This window comes from Malaclemys terrapin, chromosome 2 (assembly GCF_027887155.1).
Source record: "Malaclemys terrapin pileata isolate rMalTer1 chromosome 2, rMalTer1.hap1, whole genome shotgun sequence".
Lineage (NCBI taxonomy): Eukaryota > Metazoa > Chordata > Testudines > Emydidae > Malaclemys > Malaclemys terrapin.
Window position 1 is genome coordinate 210,828,839 of NC_071506.1, and position 19,859 is coordinate 210,848,697.

Sequence of the window (19,859 nt, forward strand, 5' to 3'; positions counted from 1 at the left end):
TATGAATTATGACTCCTTCCAGGCCTAGTTAGCCATATAAACATTCTATGAATCTGACAATTGGATGTAACTTGTTGCTGAAGGAATCAGGAGCAGTACTGACAACCCCAAAGGTTAAAAAAAATCAGACCCCAAAACATCATGAGATTGGCCCTAGAATCATGAGGCATTTTAAAAAGAGGTTATGCTGGGTGCTTTGAACGTTGCCTGCCGCCCCGCAGCACATGCGCTACAACTAGTGCTGCCCACTCTCCCAAGTTATTTGAGTAATGTGATTTTGGGTCCCACTGCAGCTCTCTCACCTCCACATCTGCTCATTTCCTTGCTCAGCAACAAATTCTGCCCTCAATCCCCAAATTAATCCTGTGCCCACAACTGCCCCGAGCTCCTACATCAGTTCTGGCCCTCCATCCCCACCTGCAACTGCTGGGGTTCTTCAACCCCTCTCTCAGGCCTGTGGTGCCTGCAACTGGTTCCCCTTCTCCTCCTTTCCAGGCTGGGTGCTGCAAGGAGGAAGAGGGGAGGAGTGGGACTGAGAAGAGCCATCCCAATATTCACAGGAGGTGGGGGAGGTTGAGTTTCCCTGACTAATGAACAAATTATGAGAGTTGGCAACACTGATTAGTCCTGATGTGTCCAGTGGTGAGGCTAACCTAGGGTTACCATACGTCCAGATTTTCCCAGACATGTCCGGCTTTTTGGTCCTCAAATCCCCCTCCGGGAGGAAATTCCAAAAAGCCGGACATGTCTGGGAAAACAGGGAGGGAGGGGACATGGAGCTTGGGTCCAGGCTGGAGCCGCTGGGGCCGGAGTTGCTGGGGCCGGCAGTATTCGGCCAGGGCTGGTGCCAGTGCCGGGCTGGAGCCGCTCGGTCGGAACCAGGCCGGAGCCGAGCCGGGCAGGAGCCTCTGGGACCGGGGCCGGGGGTGCCCGACCTGCTGGGGCCGGCGGTGCTCGGCCGGAACCAGAACCAGGGCTGGCGGTGCTCGGCCAGGGCCGGTGCCGAGCCGGAGCCGCCGGCCGATGGTGCTCAGCCAGGGCCGGAGCCGCCTGGCCGGAACCAGGGCCCAAGCCGAGCTGGGCTGGAGCCACCAGGGCCAGGGCGGGCCAGAGCCGCTCGGCCGGAACCAGAACCAGGGCTGGCGGTGCTTGGCCAGGGCCGGTGCCGCCGGCCGGTGGTGCTCAGCCAGGGCCGGAGCCGCTCGGCCGGAACCATGGCCCGAGCCGAGCTGGGCCGGAGCCACCGGGGCCAGGGCGGGCCGGAGCCGCTCGGCCGGAACCAGGGCCTGAGCAGAGCCGGGCAGGAGACGCCGGGGCCAGAGCCTCTTGGCCGGGGGGGCCGGACTGGGCTGTGCCTCCTAGTGCCCTGCCACCGCCCCAGCTTACCTGCTGCCTCCCTGTTTCAGGCTTCCCGCGAACATTTGATTCGCGGGAAGCAGGGGAGAGGGAGGGAGAGGAGCAGGGGGCGGAGCGTTCAGGTGAGGGGGTGGCGTTGGGGTGGGGACTTTGGGGAAGGGGCAGAGTTGGGGCGGGGCCGGGGCCCCATGGAGTGTCCTCCTTTTTTTAAATTAAGATATGGTAACCCTAGCTAACCCTGAAAGAATGCAGGTGCTGGATTTTCTGGAAAGCAGGGATCAGTCTAATTAAACAGTAAAAATGAGTGTCTTCAACTACCACAATAAACTGGTCAAATGTCACATCAGGATAAGGTTTAGAAAAACACCTTAACTGATTGCTTCTTGGAAAAGCTAATAAGTATTGCAGAGCATTGTATTAGCGTGTAATGAACCTTCCAGTCCTATTCGTAAACTAAAGCAGCTACATAATCTTACTATACCAGACCATATAACGTTACTCTAAAACAGAACCCTCAAGATGTGATAACACTGCTCTACAGCCAAAATGCTTCTGAAATAAATATAGTCTAACTTTACTAATTCTGGGTCACTGAGAACAAAAATGATGCTTAAAATTGTTGATTGGCTCTAGTTTTCAAGATATGCTATTGGGTCAGTATATACGACCCTTGACTTGGGAATGGCAGAGGATAAGTGAGTTATAAAGGGGAGGGATCTCAATTTAAACCAGAAATGACTAAAATAAATCTTTGACTGGATCTATGAATAAATCTATGACTGGGTTTGGACAGTACTTGCTTTTTAGGCAAAACAATGAATGATGCAATCTGAAGCTGGTATTGTGTCATCCATGATATGAATTGCATCATGTTATTCCTAGAAGTCATGGATGATGCAATCATAACAAAGCTTACATCACTCTGCTGAACAAATTGCCCTATATCAGCTCTAGAAATCATACAGTGTCGTGCTCTCTTATTTGTCAGTGTTTGATTTTGCAAAGGGACACATTTCTGTTTAGCCAAAGTGAGCAGAGATGCCTCGTACTTGTGTGAACAGTGCAGATAACTTCTGCTATGTTTGTGGTGAAGTGACTTTTGCATCACAAAAGCGCAGTATAACTACTATGGTTAAGAAAGCCCATCACCTTTATTTTGGCTGCAAAATTGGAGCTCAGGACAAGAGGTGGGCCCCACACATATGCTGCAACACTTGTGCAACAAATCTTCGCCAGTGGTTGAACAGGAAAAGGAAATCTATGCCTTTTGCAGAGCCAATGATTTGGAGAGAGCCAACAGATCATACTAGCAATTGTTACTTCTGCATGGTGCCTCCAGTTGGGAAAGGTGTGTCAAAGAAGAAAAAGTGGACTGTGCATTATCCAAACTTTCCATCAGCTATACGCCCAGTACTCCACAGAGAAGGACTGCCGGTTCCTGATGCACCAGAATCATTCTCACTTGAGTCAGACGAGGAAGAGGATGAAACTTCTGGTCCTGAACCATCAATGTCACAGGACCCACAATTTCTCCCATCCTCCTCTTCTGAACCACACCTCATAACACAAGGTGAACTGAATGACCTTGTCAGGGATTTGGAACTACCCAAGAGTAAGGCAGAGCTGTTGGGCTCCAGACTACAGCAGTGGAATCTCCTGGCAGGTGATGTTAGGGTTTCCATGTTCCGTGACCGTCAAAAGGATCTTGTCCCATTCTTCTTCATGGAAGGTGATCTTGTAGCCTGCAACAACATTGATGGTGTGATGGCAGCCCTCAACATCGTTCACGATCCAGATGAGTGGAGACTGTTCATTGATTCATTGAAGACGAGTCTTAAAGCTATTTTACTGCATAATGTCAATGTTTTGCCATCAATTCCAGTTGGTCATGCAGTCCATATGAAGGAAACTTATGACAACATGAAACAACTGCGAATGGGATAGTCGTGCAAGAGATTCCCACTACATCAAGAAAGACTGGCCACTCCGACAGTCATTGGAGCCTGGGAGGAAAAGTGTTCAGCATCCACCACTTGTTGAATCACAGAAGATTTTGTTACCACCCTTACACATCAAGCTGGGTCTGATGAAGAACTTTGTCAAGGCCATTGACAAAACACAAGCAGCTTTCAAGTACCTCCGTGGAAAATTTCCAAGGTTAAGTGAAGCTAAGATAAAGGAAGGTGTCTTTGTTGATCCTCAGATTCGTGAACGTCTTCGAGATGATGCATTTGACCATGCACTGCGTGGCAAGGAAAAGACGGCATGGAAAGCCTTCCAGTTAGTGGCAATAAATTTTCTCGGAAACAACAAGGCAGACAACTACAGGTTGTTGTTGGAAAACCTCCTCAAGGCATACAAAAGCCTGGGTTGCAACATGTCACTAAAGATACATTTTTTGCACTCTCATCTAGATTTTTTTCCACCGAACTGCGGAACAGTGAGCGACGAGCACGGCGAGCGATTTCACCAGGACATTGCAACAATGGAGAAACGCTATCAGGGCAAATGGAGCCCATCAATGCTTGCAGACTATTGCTGGACAGTGACAAGAGATGCTCCATTTAATGAATACAAGAGACGAGCCAAGAAGCGCCGAGTAGACACTGAATAGGACTAAACTATGTACATAATAGTTTTTTGCCTTTTGTTTCATAATAAATTTTATTTATATAACTCTTTTGCTGATTTTTAAAAAGTGTTACATAAACAGGACAGGTGAAATATTATCATGTAAAGCAACATAACCACATGAAAAGACCTAGGTTTACAATTTATGATTAAAACTCTACTATCTACACAATATACATAGACATAAAATGTAAAAACTTAAATATCTTAGAAACAGTAGCCAATCAGTTGTTTTAATTGTCATATTTGAATTCAGCACATCAAAATACATAATAAATAGCACATTTCATCTCTGAAGCAGATGACTTCTCAAAAATTGTAGACCAGTGTAATGCCCCAAAAGCCCCAATCAGGATTGGAAACCCACTGTGGCAGTTGTTATACACATATTGTCACTGTTCAGAAGAGCCTGCAACTAGAAACTAGGTAGTACAATTCTTGCTAACCTAATCTTCTTTATTCACTCATTGCTTAAACCCCAAGGCCAGTATGGTGACATCATCATACCTATACACTTGTCTGCAAGTCCATGGGCTGTTTGTATAGAAGGAACAGTATCTGATACAGTTGATCTACCATTATGTCTTTTGAGACGTGTCTTACTTTGTCTTGTATTGTGTGTTTGTCATTACAAGCTTGCAATATTTGTTTTATTATTATTCAATTTTACATGCACAGACTACTTTTAAAGGTGATGTGTGAATCTTTTTACAAATTAGAAATAGGTGCTGAAAGAATCCACTTGCTAAGCTCAGAGGTGCATCCATCTCAGCCACTCCAGTTGCTGGCTCCAGACCCAATGCAATTATCCAGCATGTGGAATTCTGCTGGAAAAGTTTGGGGGTACAAGGCAATGGCAGGTATTTTAGTATATTAAATAGCTTTTGAAAAATTTTGGAGTCAAGAAATGTTTTATTTAACTGATGTAGCATTTGTGACAGGGTTAATGAATACAAACAATCCTCACATGACCTCTGAACCTAGGGACTGTTTTATGACCAGTAGTGGCTATTTTAGGATCCATCCATCCTAAGACATCACTCAGTTGATATGCAAGCGGAACTCCTCCTATAGCAACCTTAGCACAACAGCCTGCAAGTACAGCTAATGTGTGTTTCTCTGAGAAGGAGATAGAACATATCAGCATGGGGTAGCTAAAACAGATACCTATATACATAGATCTGAGTGGCCTAAACACCCAGAAAGGAAGAGGTAGAATTGTCAACCAAGACAAGGAGCAGGATTTTAACAAGGATGGAGAAGAAAGGGTGGATTTTAGAACTGTTATTGGACTTAAACTTTTCACTCGCTTACAGTATCCCAAATCCACAAACTCGGGTAATGAACTGACAGAGGAGCAAGGGTATGGGTAAAAAATACTGTACGTTTGATTTCAGACATACAGAGCTTGAGGTGGGATAGAAACATCTGAAAGAAAATAACTAGAGACAGACGGAGATGTGGGACTGCACAGATTCCCAAAAAGATGGAGCTGGAGAGAGAGATTTGACGGCCTGGGGTGTAGATATGATAGTTGAATCAAGTGGTCTCAAAGAAGATCACCCAAAGTGAGAAAGCCAAAGACTGAGCCCTGGGGGACTCTGTCAGTGAAGGGAATGAGAGCAGAAAAGCTTATGAAGAAAGGCTGAAGGAGCATTAAGCATGCTTAGCCTCATAACCATGGAACAGCTGTGAGGATTGTGGAGGAGGGGAAGATGGAGTAACTGACTGCATAGGCTGTTAGTTTGAGGACAGCAGTTTCAGTGGATTGAACATGGCGAAGGCCAGAATGCATGAGCTCAAAGAACTGGAGGAGAAGCGATCAAGGGAGAAGACTGTTCATTCATGGAGTTTAAAACCAAAGGAGAGAAGGGAATTAGAGCAATAGGCAGGTGGAAAGGATCTGTAGGACAGGGGAAACAATAGCAACACTGGAAACAGAGGGAAAGCGCATGAATTGCTGAGGATAATGGAAGATGGGAGGGGACTGGGGCGAGAGAGAAGTGAAAGGGGGACATAGGTCAAGACTTGCCATAGTAAGTGGATACAATATACTTAGCACTTACACCAAGTTGCTATATAATCACTGAGTTGGAGTCACACAAGGATGAGTAAGATGATGCCATTTTGATGTAGTCAGTCTGCTGATTACAACAGCTCTTTAAAATGGTCATCTTTGTGCAGCCAAAAAATATTGGCTCTGCTTTCTACTGTTCTCATCCTCTTTTTGCTCAAAGTGTTTCCTGCAAATCTCATCACAACTGCTGCTCATGCCTGCCATTCCCTCGCCTGGTGATGCAAGAAGCTCACCTAATCTGGTAGTGAAGAATATTGTGGTTCATTGATACTGTAAATACTTATTGCCAAAGGATCTTATTGGAGCCTCTTAACTTACAACAGGGAAAGAGGTGAAGGCCTGCAATAAGAGCATGAAAAGTATTTAATCCATTAAGTTTGGTTTCTGATTAAACTGGCTATTCACAGGCAGGGAGTATACAAGATGGGGAAGCAAAATCAGTCTGAAGAGCAGGTTTTCCCTTGGTCACTTGTTTTTAAAGTAAAGGAAAAGCTAATTTAAAACTAATGGTTTCTCTTTAAAGAATTAAACCAAATGAAAAATCCAATCCATAATAGTTCTGTTCTGATTGTCCAAAACAAACCATTCCTACTGACTCTGAAAATAACAACTATGACACATCACTAGCTGAACTAGTTGCTAGGAGTCAGAAGGCTTATTTATCTTAGGCTTTTCCATAGCACCCTTCATGATAGTATCTAAGGCCTCAATTCAGGAAAGCATGCCTAATTAGGACATTAAGTTAAGCACATGTTTAAAAAGTAAGGTCATGGGACGAGCACATGCTTAAAGATAAATTTAGAAATGAGGTGTAAATTTTTTAAAATGGCACATGGCAAATTTATAGTATATGATCTTTCCTAATGTAAACATACTGAACTCTTGATTTCTAGATTGCATACCTGTAACCAGTCTATAAATCACTGGCATTCCATACACAGATGTATTTGAGTGATTAGATGTTCTGATAATTACATACAGGGACTGATTCCTCACTCCTAGCATAGGCAAAACTCCTGTGCAAGTCAATGGGGCTTTTGGTTTAGTTAGGCATACAGGATTGGGCCCATAGTATGTTTATACCATAATTTCATAGTGTAACACTGACAAGCGCACATAGTGCATGAAGTACGTATTTCAGTTTACATATATGGCTTTGTTTTTTTCTTTAAAATCAAGTAAACAGCAGCAAAAAAATCTATTAATGAATCACTATGGTTGTGTTTAAATTATGAAGAGCAGGGTGGATTAAAAAAAATGTTTTTTTAATTTAAAATCTGATTTTTTTGATAAAAGGTTTTTTGAGGAAAAACCTATCTAAAGATAGTTTTAATTAAGATATATCTTTGATATATGTCTCATCATGGAATAGAGATTATAACTTCTAATTCTATAGTATGAGACAATATATTCATGTAATGTTTAAGAAAAGTTTTGTAGAGGAGTTCCAATAGTTCATGGATTAGGGACCCAATCTTATGAGGTTCCAGGGGCTTCTGTATAGATTATTTAAATTAATCTCTCTCTCTACCCAATGGGATTCAGTGCTCAGTCTAGAAGATACCATCAGAGATGCTTAGTTTTACAGTTCTCAAACTGTGGATTTATGTCTCCAGAGATAACATGCTTGTTAACAGCAAAAATGTTTTTAGATAAAAATATTTTGAGGTGAGAAATAACAGACCTCAACCCTATTGTCCCTCTGCAAATTTATGTATACAGAGTGAATCCCTTACTCTCTTTGAAAAGTTTCAAAAAGTTCAATGAATAGAAGATTGTTGGGGGCGGAATAGATCTGGACAAGGAGAAGAAGTCTGGAGATAAATGTGAGAAGGGAGGGACAGGCAGTAGAAACAAAAGTGAAATTGTTTGAGCAGCATATTACAGAATGCACTTTTATGTAGAAATCCATGATTAAATCGAGCCTTCCTGACTAGTGATTTAAATCAAATCCACACTGATGAAGAGTCAAACTGTTCATGTAATTATAGTTCCCCACAGCAAATAAAGCTCTGCCTTCCTGCACAGCTACATTTAGGCCAGGGGTAGGCAACCTATGGCATGCATGCCAAAGGCGGCACGCGAGCTGATTTTCAGTGGCACTCACACTGCCTGGGTCCTCGCCACTGGTCCAGGGGGCTCTGCATTTTAATTTAATTTTAAATTAAGCTTCTTAAACTTTACATACAACAATAGTTTAGTTATATATTATAGACTTATAGAAAGAGACTTTCTAAAAACGTTAAAATATATTACTAGCACGCAAAACCTTAAATTAGAGTGAATAAATGAAAACTCGGCACACCACTTCTGAAAGGTTGCCGACCCCTGATTTAGGCATACTTTAACAGCATTTAGATTGTCTTTTGTATTCAGAATATTCACTACTACTTAAGAGGCAAGGGGAATGAGAAATGGTGTATAATGTATGTGTGCTTTCTCTTACATCTTCCCCAAAGAAATAAGATGTATCTGGCAGTGAAAAAAGAAGTAACTTTCAACAACATGGACTTTTACTCAATCCACCAAAAGCTTCCCTTCAGAATTATATAGTATGTATATATACACATATTCCAGATATCAAAAGCACTTTCCAGATCTAAATGCATGGGAAGAGAAGAGAGAGTATCACCTAGGGTTACCATACGTCCTCTTTTTCCCGGACATGTCCGGCTTTTCGGCAGTCAAACCCCCGTCCGGGGGGAATTGCCAAAAAGCCGAACATGTCCGGGAAAATGGCGGCTCTGTTTAAGAGCCGGGCTGCCTGAACGCTACCGGCTTCGGGCAGCCCCGTGCCTGCAGACCCTGCGCCGCCGGAGCCCGGGAGGGGAAGTGCCCGGCTGGGGGCGCAGGGTCTGGAGGCACGGGGCTGCCCGAAGCCGGTAGCGCTCGGGCAGCCCGGTTCTTAAACAGAGCCTCCAGCGGCTGGGGCTCTGTGTAACTGACACTGTGTCAGTTACACACAGCCCCGGCGGCTGGAGGCTCCAGCCGCCCCTGCTCTATTTAAGAGCCGGGCTGCCCAAGCGCTACCGGCTTCGGGCAGCCCCATGCCTGCAGACCCTGCGCCCCCAGCCGGGCACTTCCCGTCCCGGGCTCCGGCGGCGCAGGGTCTCCAGGCACGGGGCTGCCCGAAGCCGGTAGCGCTTGGGCAGCCCGGCTCTTAAATAGAGCGGGGGCGGCTGGAGCCTCCAGCCCCCGGGGCTCTGTGTAACTGATCCAGTGTCAGTTACACAGAGCCAAAGAGGAGCAAAGCCTCCAGCCCCCTGGGCTGTGTGTAACTGACACAGAGGCTCTGTTTAAGAACCGGGCTGCCCGAGAGCTACCGGCTTCAGGCAGCCCCCTTGCCTCCGGACCCTGCGCCGCCAGCCAGGCACTTCCCCTCCCGGGCTCCGGCAGTGCAGGGTCCGGAGGCACGGGGGCTGCCCGAAGCCGGTAGCGCTGGGGCAGCCCGGCTCTTAGAGCCTAAGAGGAGCAGAGCCTCCAGCTGCGGGGGCTCTGCTCCTCTTCGGCTCTGTGTAACTTATACAGTGTAAGTTACGCAGAGCCGCCGGAGCCCCGGAGGGGAAGTGCCCGGCTGGGGGCGCAGGGTCCGGAGGCATAGGGGCTGCCCAAAGCCAGAGCGCTACCAGCTTCACGGTTTGCTGGGCAGCCTCCAGACCCTGCGCGCTGGGGCTCCAGCTGCGCTGGGGAAGCGCCGGCCGGGGGCGCAGGGTCTGGGGGCTGCCCGGCAAACCGGGAAGCTGGTAGCACTGGGGCAGCCCTTTCCCCCTGGCTGGGAGTGGGAGGGAGCGGAGTTAGGGTGGGGGAAGGGGCGGAGTTGGGGCGGGGCTAGGGATGGGGAAATGGGCGGGGCCATGGCCCGTGGAGGGTCCTCTTTTTTTATTTATGAGATATGGTAACCCTAGTATCACCTCCCTTAATACTTCAAAGCCCCACCAACAGACGAGAACCCTGGATTATTCTCAAATCTGTTTTACAACAGCCCAATGTACAATACTATCTTTAGTGCTCATATAGCATTTTCCATCCATAGATCTAAATGCACTTTGTGAAGATGGATAAGCATCATTACCCCCGCATTTTACAGACGGGGAACTGAGGCACAGAGAGGTAAAGTAATTGCCCATGGTCACACAGCAAGACAGAAGCAGAGCCAGGAATAACGCTCAGATCTCAGAACCCTAAGCACTTAAGTGCTTTCCTGGATCAGGGCCTAAGTGCTTGCATAAATTCCTCCCTATTCAGCACAACATGTTAATGGCTCTTGTCCACTATTGAGGATTAAGTCTATGGAGAATTTTAAAACTTATTTTTTAATTACCCCAATGCCAAGAAAGACAGACAGAAAAAGCAGCAGCATTTGCAGATACTTTTAACAAGCGAAAGCCACTCTTTTCCACACTGACAATTCACACAAAAGATCCACACAGAATTTTACTACACTCCATTGTCTTAAAACAAAAAACAAAACAAAAATCTACAGTGTATAGCATGAGCCATTTCAGCATAAAGGTAATATTTTCCAGAACTCGAACACAGGTGCTTATGAAAGTGCCTCCTCCAACATAACTATACTGGTGCTTGGCAGTGCTATAATGAAGCTGAACATTAAAAAAACCTCACAGCACAATCATTACATGCTAACGGGTTAGAATTTCTGTCCACTTCCCCACCAGAGTATTAGAATTGTCTGACATAAGGAGAGAGGGATTTCCTAGATAAAATACGGTTATAATCCAATCTTGCAAAATTCCTACAGAAATACTCTAATCTGACTAAAATTCAGGATCCCAATGAAACGGCTTGCCTTGGTGATATGAGTTTATATTTATTTTTGTCTCCCCCTAAAACAGTGGTTCTCAACCTTTTTGGGCTTAGGAGCCATTTGTAAATATTTATGGCCTATCGTTACCCAGTAAAGTCTGGAGGTGGAGGCCCTTGGTTTCGGTCAGATCCTGCCCCCCGCCCTGGGGGCGGTCCTGCCTGGCACTCACCCCACAGTGGTGGCTCCTGCAGCTCCTGTGCTGTGAGGCTGACTGGGCTTGGCTCTCTGCTCCAGATGTTGCAACCTCTGGGGTTGCAGTGGGGCTTGGGTTTGGCCCTGCCCCCCTGACTGGACCAAATTTGTGTGAGTGGAGTTGTGACCCTGCTCATGGGCTTACAGAGCCACTTACTCAAATTTGGCATACTTGGACTCCCGTCATCATGATAGCTGGGCCAAACCTGATTGGCGCTGGGACCCCAGAGGCTGCAGTGCCTGGGGCAGGAAGTCCCTCCTGTGGCTTCAGTGGAGTTATTTTGGCTACACTCCAGTGTAACAGAGCAGCGTCTGACCTTGGGGTTTTTTCCTCTCTCCTTTAAAATCAGAGTAAGTTCTCTCTCTCCTTCTAAAAACAGAGCTGGTATTACACTACTTATAATAATGTTTGATCAGTAGTGACTGACGAATAGTATAGTTAAAATTGCAACACAGTTTCCCGGTTTCATACACTCATCATTTTCTTTTGGAATGAAATGTTTAGGGCTGTCAAATGATTTAAAAAATTAATCACAATTAATTATGAGATTAAAAAAAAATCACGATTAATCGCAGTTTTAATCACACAAATAATAGAATACCGTTTATTTAAATATTTTTGGATATCTTTTAGATTTTCAAATTTGTTATTTAAATAACACAGAATACAAAGTTGACAGCGCTCACTTTATATTATTTTTTATTACAAATATTTGCACTGTAAAAAAGATAAACAAAAGAAATAGTATTTTTCAATTCACCTCATACAAGTACTGCAGTACAATCTCTTCATTGTGAAAGTGCAACTTACAAATGTAGAATTTTTTTTTTACATGACTGTGCTCAAAAACAAAACAATATAAAACTTTAGAGCCTACAAGTCCACTGTGTCCTACATCTTGTTCAGTCAATCGCTAAGACAAACAAGTTTGTTCACATTTACAGGAGATAATGTTGCCCATTTCTTATTTAAAATGTCGCCTAAAAGTGAGAACAGGTGTTTGCATGGCACAGTTGTGGCTGGCGTTGCAAGGTATTTATGTGCCAGATATGCTAAGCATTTATATGCCCCTTCATGCTTCGACCACCATTCCAGAGGACATGCTTGCATGCTGATGACGGTTTCTGCTCAATAACAATCCAAAGCAGTGCTGACTGATGCACATTCATTTTCATCATCTGAGCCAGATGTCATCAACAGAAGGTTGATTTTATTTTTTGATGGTTTTCTGTAGTTTTCGAATCGGAGTGTGTGACGTTCCCCTCTGGTGTTATCTGGACCGGTTATCTGCTAGGCCTCTCCAATCCTTGACTCTGGGAGCCAGCCTTACCCTGCTCTGCTGTGAGAACCCCCACTCCTGGGCTGTTCACACACAGCCTCTGGCAGGTAAGCTGCTCCCAGCTACTTGCAACCGAATGACACTAGCCAATCTCTCTGGTCCCAGACACAACCCTAGAAACCTCTGTCTTGCAGTGTCCAGTTATACCCGCTGGACGCTGCATGCTTATATGAGTTCGTCAATTTAATAAAGAAATTGATATGTACCAGACTTGTTATCCCAAGGGGAGTCTCTGGCACGCTTCAAACCAAACACACTGCTTCAGGTAAAATAAACAGATTTATTAACTACAAAGATCGATTTTAAGTGATTATAAGTCAAAACACAAGTCAGATTTGGTCAAATGAAATAAAAGCAAACTACTTTCAGTGCCCTTATAAACTTAGATGCTTCTCACCACAGACTGGCTGGTTGCCCTTCAGCCAGACTCTCTCCTTTGATCAGCGCTTCAGTCGCTTGGTGTGGTGTCTGTAGATGTAGGTGGAAGAAAGAGGAAGAGCATGGCAAACATCTCCCTTTTATCATGTCCTTCCTTCCCTCTTGGCTTTGCCCCCCCTTTCAGAGTCAGGTGAGCATTACCTCATCGCAGTCCCAAACTGACCAAAGGAAGGGGGGTGACTCACTCGAGAGTCCAACAGACCCTTTGTTGTTGCCTAGGCCAGTGTCCTTTGTTCCTGTGAGGCTGGGCTGGGTTTGTTCCATACATGCCCTGATGAGGTGTGAACTGCCCCTTTGCTTCTGGAGTTTTTGGCTGGGCTTGCTTTAAGCCACGAGGATACATGTTCAGCCTCATAACTATATACATGAAATTACAACCTATAACATTACCATAGCAACAATGCTCAGTACATCATGTGCCTTCCGAAGACACCCGACATGACAAACTTTGCATTAGATACCACACAATCATATTATAAGGATGAACATGGGGGGTGTAGGGTGTTCCCACGAGGTACAGAAAGTCACAGTGTTGCTCTTTTAAGATTTCTGACAGCATGTTCCACACCTCATCCCTCTCAGATTTTGGAAGGCTCTTCAGATTCTTAAACCTTGAGTCGAGTGCTAGCCTGTAGCTATCTTAAGAAATCTCATATTGGTACCTTCTTTACGTTTTGTCAAATCTGCAATGAAAGTGTTGTTAAATTGAACAACATATGTCGGGGCGTCATCCGAGACTGCCATAACACAAAATATATGACAGAATGCAGGTAAAACCACAGAGCAGGAGACATACAATTCTCCCCCAAGGAGTTCAGTCACAAATTTAATTAATGCATTTTTTTTAATGAGTGCCGTCAGCATAGAAGCATGTCCTCTGGAATGGTGGTTGAAGCATGAAGGGGAATACCAATGTTTATGTAAATACCTTGCAATGCCAGCTACAACAGTGCCATGCAAACGCCCATTCTCACTTTTAGGTGACATTGTAAATAAGAAGCGGGCAGCATTATCTCCTGCAAATGTAAACAAACTTGTTTGTCTTAGTGATTGGCTGAACAAGAAGTAGGACAGAGTGGACTTGTAGGCTCTAAAGTTTTACATTGTTTTGTTTTTGAGTGCAGTTATGTAACAAAAACAAATCTACATTTGTAAGTTGCACTTTCATGATAAAGAGATTGCACTACAGTGCTTGTATGAGGTGAACTGAAAAATACTGCTGTATATACTCATTCATAAGCCGAATATTTTTGGTAAAAAAGTGACACATCAAAGAGCGGGGGTCGGCTTATAAACAGGTCTACACCAAAATTTGATGATTTAAAACTCTATGGAATCATTAAATTGAATACCTAATACATTGTTGTTTTGTTTACCTGGAGCGTCTGCAGGCACGGAGCCCCTCAGCTCCCTGTGACCGCAGTTCACCGTTCCCAGCCAATGGGAGCTTCCCGCAGCTCCTACTGGCTGGGAACGTCAAACCACGGACACTGGGAGCTGAGGGGCTCTGTGCCTCTGAACGCTCCAGGTAAACAAAACGTCCAGGCCCTCTAGTGGCTTACCCTAGCGGCCCACGAGCCAGAGTTTGCCAACCCCTGAAATATAGGGTCGGCTTCTGAAAGGGTCATAGTTATTGCTATTTTTACCTAACCATCTTGGAGGGGGAGGGTCAGCTTATAAAGGAACAGGCTAATGAACGAGTATATATGGTATTTCTTTTGTCTTTTTTTAGTGCAAATATTTGTAACAACAAATAATATAAAATGAGCACTGTACACTTTGTATTCTGTGATGTAACTGAAATCAATACATTTGAAAATGTAGAAAAACATCCAAAATATTTAGAATAAATTTAAATTGGTATTCTATTATTGACAGTGCAATTTAAACTGTAATTAATCACAATTAATTTTGTAATCAAGTTAATTTGTTTTGAATTAATCATGTGAGTAAACTGCGATTAATTGACAGCCCTAGAAATTTTCCATGCTTGGTCTCTTAAGGATTGGAGTAAGACTAATTCCTGCCAGGGACCATCTGTTTGTTAAGTGGGTATACAACACCTAGCTCAATAGGGCCCCCTTGCATTTCCTTTGTCAGGCTGCTGATGGTCATATTCCATTTTACAGGGATCATGTGTAAGGCCTGACCATTCTGGCTTTACTACTGGTATCCAGGAAAAAGAGTTAACCCAGAATCTGCTATGTGTAATGTAGATGCACTGTATTCCTGCAGAACCTTCCCTCTGCCAGCAGCAGGGGGTGGCATTGGAGAGGAGCAGCTGGGTTTGGGTTTTCCCTCCTGCTTTTGCTAATGGGGTTCCCGTATTAGCCTCTAGCGGTTATGTTTAATTCTCTGCCTAAAAGTTGCTCAGCACACTTTTCAAGCCCTGCCTAATGTGATTGGTACTCTGCCAAATTTCTGAGGAATGGGAGTGTCTCTCACTGAAGAAATGTGAAACTCAAACCTTGCAATTTAGGAACACAGACGGAGTACAGATTTACAAAGTGCAAATATTAGAACAACAAACAAAGCCTAAACTAAAAAAAAAAAATAATAATAAAAAAAAATAAACTAGAATAAGAATCATAAATACTTAATGCCTGTACGGTGTAGCTATAGAAAACATTACTGTCTCCTGTCACCTAGTAATTTGAGTTTGGCTGCATCTCACTGATCAACTCCAGATGAGGACACATCTGGACTTAATGAGAGGATTTCAAAACACACCTCCCAAAATGTCAAAGAAAATTAAATTACATCTAGTTAATTTTTCTAGACTTCATTAATTAACCTTGTACATTTCTCTGCCTTTCTTCTCAACTCCACTAACCCATTTGTCCCATTATTCCCTCCTTGCATACTTGCTTCACTGGCCCTTCTCCCACACAAATTCATCCCACAGTATCTGATACTCCTTGGTTTCCTGCTCCTTTCCCTCTTATATCCCCTTATTTCTAAGACATGGGCTACCTGAAATATTTTGCTCCCACAGCTCAGGATCTCTGAGTGATTCTTTCCTTCCACCACCATCCCAAATAAAACAATTCAACGTTGGCAAAGCCACGTAAAGAGAGCTAGTAAAGAGGCACAGAACCAACCAACCTATCAGTGGGAAACAGGGCTCTCATACAGCACCAGGACGGACTTGTGAGTCACTGGACTGGCGTAAAGAAAATTCTCCCACTATTCACAACACACGGTCATCAGGCAGCTGGCAACCTAAACTGAGGGCTTTCAATCCTGGAGGCAGGTGTTTTAAGTCAAGTCCTTACTATTCCTTTAACACACCACCTCTTTGCAGTTAATAGGTATCTTTGAGGTAGGGTTGCCAATTTTGTTTGGATGTATTCCTGGAGGTTTCTTCATGACATAATCTTTAATTAAATATTATTTTTTAATTCCTGGAGACTCCAGAGGAATCCTGGAGAGTTGGCAACCCTACTTTGAGGGACTCCTATGCCAAATCCAAATTACATTCATTCACAACTCTGCAAATGGTCATTGGCCCACTTGGCCAGGGAAGTCTGCCCGGGTCACTGTTTTAGAAGAACTGTGTTTGTTTTCAGATGCTGGACTCTTTATTTTGCATAAAGCAGCAGCATCTCAAAACCTACTACAGGGATGAGATCTCTGGAAAAGAACTGCAGGGGGCAGCCACTGAACCCAACAAGCCACCCCAAAGCTTGAGCTGTAGAAGTGTGTTGCAGTCATTGGCTTCATTCACCTCACCTAGCCCTCACCCACAACCGTGTGACATGCCCCCCCAGCACGGTGATCCCCCTCGCTCTCCTGCGCCAGGCAGCCCCTCTCCCAGCACTATGACCCCCCCCCCCCGGCAGCCCGTGCCCCAGCATTGTGACCCCCTATCTCTCCTGCCACCAGCACTGAGACCCCCCCTCGCTCTCCTGCCCCAGGCAGCCCCTCCCCCACACTGTGATCCCCCCATCTCTCCTGCCTGCAGGCGGCACTATGAACCCCCTCACACTCCTGCCCCAGACAGTCCCCCCCAGCACTCTGACCCCTCCCCCATCTCTCCTGCCTGCAGCACTGAGACCCCCCCCTCGCTCTCCTGCCCCAGGCAGCCCCTCCCCCACACTGTGATCCCCCCATCTCTCCTGCCTTCAGGCGGCACTATGAGCCCCCTCACACTCCTGCCCCAGACAGTCCCCCCCAGCACTCTGACCCCTCCCCCATCTCTCCTGCCTGCAGCACTGAGACCCCCCCCCTCGCTCTCCTGCCCCAGGCAGCCCCTCTCCCAGCACTGAGACCCCCCCCAGACAACCCCTCCCCATCTTTTCTGCCTGCAGTACTGCGAGCCCCGAGCCTCAGCAGCGCCCCCCGCCCCAGGCGCAGCAGGGTGAGCGCGGCGCGCGCAGGACTCACCGCGGCGGCGGGGAGGACGCGCGTGGGGACACGGAGTGAAAGGGGAGGAGCGAGGGCGCCTGGCCGGGACCCGGTGCTGCTGCTGCTGCCCCGAGCGGGCCGGAGCCCCGCGCTGCTCGGTGCCCCCGAGAACTGGGAGAGCGGCTCGGCCGGGTGCTTCCCCTTCGCGGCACCGCGCAGGAGCCCGACGCTGACTGAGCGAGCTGCCCCGCCAGCAGCCGCGGAGAGCGAGACGATGTCGCAACACCAAGGCGTCTCCCCCTTCCCCTCCCCCGAGGGCGCCAGCAGCAGCACCCCCCTCTGCGGCCGGCCGGCCTGCCAGGGCTCACCACGCTCCAGCCACGGGGAGCTGCCCTGCTGCAGGGGCTCAGCTCCGCGGACGATCAGGCCCTAGGACCTGCCTTGTCTGGTGCCTAGCGTCCTGCCAGCCCTGGCCCCTGCCCGGCTGCAGCGGAGCGGCTGTGAGCGAGGACATCACCTACCCCGGCGTCTCGGAGAGACGGGCAGCGTTTGGGACACGCTCCCGCAGCGCCCCCTGAAACGGGAGCCAGGGCCGCGCTCCCCCCCGCACGCAGACACCAGCGGCGGAAAACGTTCAGCAGGCGGCGTGAGTCGTACAGCCCGCTGGAATAACTAGGGAAGGAAGAGCTACACCCACCTCCCAGCCACAACCCATCCTGCAGCTGGGCCCGGGGTTACACCAGATGAGCCTGGTGGTTCCTTCTACTCTATGGTTCTAGGAGTCTACAGAGTACCTGGACTGGAGAGAGCCCGGCGAGGGCCAGCTCACTTTGGAGGGAGAGACTAGGGTCATTTTTAATACAAACACTGTTCACTTTTTAAAGCTGTTTCTAAGATGCACCTCTACCTCGATATAACGCTGTCCTCGGGAGCCAAAAAATCTTACCGCATTATAGGTGAAACCGTGTTATATCGAACTTGCTTTGATACACCGGAGTGTGCAGCCCTCCTCCCCCAGCACTGCTTTACGATGTTATATGCAAATTCGTATTATATCGGGCCCCGTTATATCGGGGTATAGGTGTATTTGTATCCAGGCTATTATGTCTAGCGGAAAAGCTGGAGGCACACCTCACTATACAGTAATGGCTGAAGCAGCATGCTACTGCATCCAAAGTTTCCAAGATCTGGAAAAACGAGCCCACAGAAAGATAGGGCTGATTAGTGCTACTTTTGCTTATACACTTGAACTTGCAAGAAGAATGAGGATATATTTTAGGGCAGGGCAACCTGATACTGTTGTTCCTACAGTTATCTACAATGCAGAAGGTGATAACTTCCCTACCAGTTTTCAGAGTAGAAGCCGTGTTAGTCCCTACCAGTTGTTTGCATTTGCCACATTGAAGAGCTATCATAGGTGTTAGGATGACACCTGCCTCTGGAAATTTCGACTACATGCATCTGTCGAAGTGGGTATTCACCCACAAAAGTTTACGCTCCAATACGTCTGTTAGTCTATAAGGTGCCACAGGACTCTTCGTCACTTACCACAAAAACAGGACCTTTAGCTATCAGCCTGCAAGCTGTCCCGCCCCTACCCAAACCCCATGCTTTTTAAAGACAAGGAACAGACAAAAACAAGAATTACACAAGCTTGAAGTGTAAAACTTTCACAATAAAGATTTCAAAAAGTATTTTTCATGACCCACCACCGTTTAGGCTAAGTTACATCAATAAATTAGGACACTGGTAGGTCAGTGCAGGACAGCATGTTCCTTGGATCAAATATAGTAGAGGTATAATTGCATTTTTGCCCTTGCTTCCATAGAAATCTTTGATCTCTTGTGCCAGTGGCATAAGTACTGGATCCCCAGCATTGCTCCTTTTCTACATGATTTGCAACTATATTGTCCTTTGAAAGTTTCCTTTTTCTTCCTTTTGACAATTATTTTGGCCTTAATCTTTAGTAATAAATCTAAGCATATATGATGGTACATTATGTTTGTAAACAACTTAAGTTACACATTTAAAAAAAAAATCATTTAATTGGAGCTGCTGAAGCAGGGGTGGGCAAACTACGGCCCGTGGACCACGTCTGGCCCATCAGACCTTTTAATCCGGCCCTCAAGCTCCCGCCGGGGAGTGGGGTCGGGGGCTTGCTCTCTCCGCGCAGCTCTCGGAAGCAGCAGCATGTCCCCCTTCCAGCTCCTACATGTAGGGGCAGCCAGGGGGCTCTGCACGCTACCTCTGCCCAAAGCACCGCCTCCGCAGCTCCCATTGGCTGGGAACTGCAGCAGTGGCACCTGCAGATGGGGCAGCACGCAGCGCCATCCGGCCAGCACCACACCTCTGCGTGTGCCAAAGGGGAGACATGCTGCTGCTTCTGGGAGCTGCTTAAAGTAAGTGCCGCCTGGAGCCTGCACCCCTGAAATCCTCCCATGCCCCAATGCCCTGTCCCAGCCTGCACCCCAAACCTCTCATCCCCAGCCCCACCATAGAGCCTGCACCCCCAGCCAGAGCCCTGATTCCCCCTGCACCCCAACCCCCAATTTCATGAGCATTCATGGCCTGCCATACAATTTCCTACCCAGATGTGGCCCTCGGGCCAAAAAGTTTGCCCACCCCGTTCTAAAGTAACAATTTTAAAGATGGC

The 19,859-nt window shown here is 46.6% G+C and overlaps 1 protein-coding gene across 3 annotated transcripts in view; it reads right to left on the reverse strand.

Annotated features, from left to right (window-relative positions):
• The window catches only part of NOD1 (nucleotide binding oligomerization domain containing 1), a 59,648-nt gene extending 40,289 nt beyond the window's left edge, over nt 1–19,359 (reverse strand). The window contains exon 1 of one of the 3 annotated variants that reach the window (XM_054019779.1): nt 17,246–19,359. The gene's annotated coding sequence lies outside the window, so the exon portion shown is untranslated. The remainder of the gene's footprint in view (nt 1–17,245) is intronic. The other 2 variants (XM_054019778.1, XM_054019777.1) reach the window with 2 other exon arrangements.
• Nucleotides 19,360–19,859: the final 500 nt, after the last annotated feature.